Raw genomic sequence first — 2,470 nt, 5'->3', positions numbered from 1 at the left:
TATTGAGTAAGTGTCAAACAAAAAATACAGTCTAAAAGTAAACTTCTAGGGGAGGCTGGGAACTATAATGTAGCTTAACTACTATAAAAAAAACTCTTGGTGATTTTTTGCAGTAATCTTTCCTTCTTGCTTATGTCACGACAGTGAAAGTTGTCAAAGAGGCTTTGTTGCTTGCAGTCATTTAAGGATCAGCTTTTTTTCCATATGATGCTTCAACAATATCCTAGGACCTCAAAGCTTCTGTGTGATCCTCTACAGTGGCCAGAAGACAAAAGGAGAGAGAATTATTTGAGGCACGAGGCCTGAAAGTTGTAGACAACCCCTTCAATCACATCCTGTGAACAGAGCTTAGTCATATGACTCCACTAGCCTCTGCTTTCCCCAGCTCCAGCTCCAAGATGGGGAAATCCTTCACCAACTTCAAGTGCAAGAAGGACTTTCATCCCACCTCTAAATCTAATATCAAAAAAATATGGAGGGAAGAATAGAAAATATCATATGGTAAGAAGAAATAAGAAGAATTAATGCAACAATATCTTTAAGAACAAGAATCGTACGATAACAGCTTGGTTATGGGATATGAATCTGTAAAGAATGGTCTTGATTTCATGTATGAAGCCCCACCAGGAGTTTAAAAAGTAGACAAAGAGAAAGAAGAAACAGAGGAGAGACGGGATACAAATTTGAATGGCAGAAAGGAGCACTACAAGAAAAATATGCCAAAGATGACATGAACATCAGAGATCAACCCTTTGGTATTCAGGTTTGAAATGTGAGGGGCATTAAATGTCACAAATGGGGTCATGTCAACACAGTTCAAGAATACCCTTTGTTGGGTCTTTCCGGAATCAATGCAAGCTCAGTTCCCAGTGATGGTTCAGGGCCATCAATGCACCCCCTCAGAGCCAATAGAGGAAATGAGAAACAGTGGATTTGCCCTGAAATGTAATGTACTACGGAGAAACTTGACCACAAATGATCCATCACAGGAGTTTGCTGTAAGTGAGGCTGAAGAAGATCCAGAAGTTGAATTTTTAAAGTTATTAACAACCAAACGAAAGCAGAAACTCCTCAGGAAATTAGATAAACTGGAGAAGAAACAAAGAAAAAGAGATAGAAAAAAAGAAAAAGTTTCAGAAGAGCTGAAGTACACACAAAAAACATAAAAACAAATCCTCTTCTTCCTCCTCCTCCTCCTCCTCTTCCCCTACTGAAACTTCAGAAAGCAGTAGAGTGAGAGTGACATTAAAGAAAAAAATATATTGAAAAGAAGAAAAGAAAGAAAAGCAAAAGCTCATAGGGCATAACAACAGTGATTCTGAAGAGACGGACAACCCTAAAAAGAGAAAACTTTATGAAGAACTTTCTAGCAGTTACCCTAACCAGGAAAAAAGCCAAGGAAAGGCCTGAGTTCTTAAAACACGAGAGTTCTAGGGAGAATGGCAAATGGAGCCATTCCGATTCTGACAAAAAGTCCAGAAGCCATAATCATGGCCCAGAGAAGAAAGTCTCTGAAAGAAAGGAGGGGAGCAGCAGAAGCCATGGCAGAGAAGATAGGAGCTGGGGAAGCCAAAGCAGAAGTTCTGTAGCTATAAACAAAGAGAGATAAGAAAACAGCCACAGCTAAGTCCCAGTGAAGAGTGTAGTAGAAGAAATGACACCAGAAGCCATGGCACAGATATATACAGAGAAGAAAAAATGTACAGAGTACCCAGGAGATACGCATACTAAAGTGACACAAAGAGAATGAAGCAGAATGAGAGAATAAAGAGAGACTCTACGTGATGATTATCTGGGAATAAAAATATCTCCACTTTTTAATGAATACCTTTATCATGGGCTAAATGATGTACTATTTCTTTCTAATTAATAAAGCTCTATTTTAAAAAAAAAGAGGCTGGAAAGTAACGTCTAGCTGTTTGCAAATTAAAATAGATATTTGTGTACAAGCCAGTCTTTGACTTTTATTCTCCACACATGGAACACGCTTGCCACTTCCGTAAAAGAGACAGCCAATGTCTCATCCAGTCTCTGCCCCTAGCTCAGAGTCTAGAACCTTTAGGAGCTATGCAGTCCTCAAGCACAAATGCCATGTCTGGTAGTGCTATATGAACTGTAAGTCGTGTTTATTTGATCCCCTTTTTCACCAAAAAGTATATGTATGTTATATGTATACACAGAGTGGAGCAGAATAACTACGATAACCATGCCCATTTGAAGAATGGCAGAATGGAAGTAGTCATTTGGCTGTAATGGCTATGAAATCTTGTTGGGCCAGCTTGGTGAATGAAGGTTATTTTCCTGACACTTGGTAGAGTTTCCAAATTAGACCCTGACTCTGTTTTCTGGGAGTAACCCTTCATTTCCCATTATTCTCCACTGGGGATGTTGCCATCCTTTGGGGATGCTCAGCTTTTACAGCTCATTTAGTTCTGGAGAAAGCTTGATGAACTGAAATGTGTTTAATAGC

General features: G+C 39.2%; 1 pseudogene; it reads left to right on the top strand.

Annotated features, from left to right (window-relative positions):
• The first annotated feature begins 398 nt into the window (after nucleotides 1–398).
• LOC100607610 lies at nucleotides 399–1,750 on the top strand (annotated as a pseudogene).
• The last annotated feature ends 720 nt before the right edge of the window (nucleotides 1,751–2,470 follow it).

The sequence above is a fragment of the Nomascus leucogenys genome, chromosome 18 (assembly GCF_006542625.1).
Source record: "Nomascus leucogenys isolate Asia chromosome 18, Asia_NLE_v1, whole genome shotgun sequence".
NCBI lineage: Eukaryota > Metazoa > Chordata > Mammalia > Primates > Hylobatidae > Nomascus > Nomascus leucogenys.
This window is presented reverse-complemented; position numbering and strand designations above follow the sequence as displayed.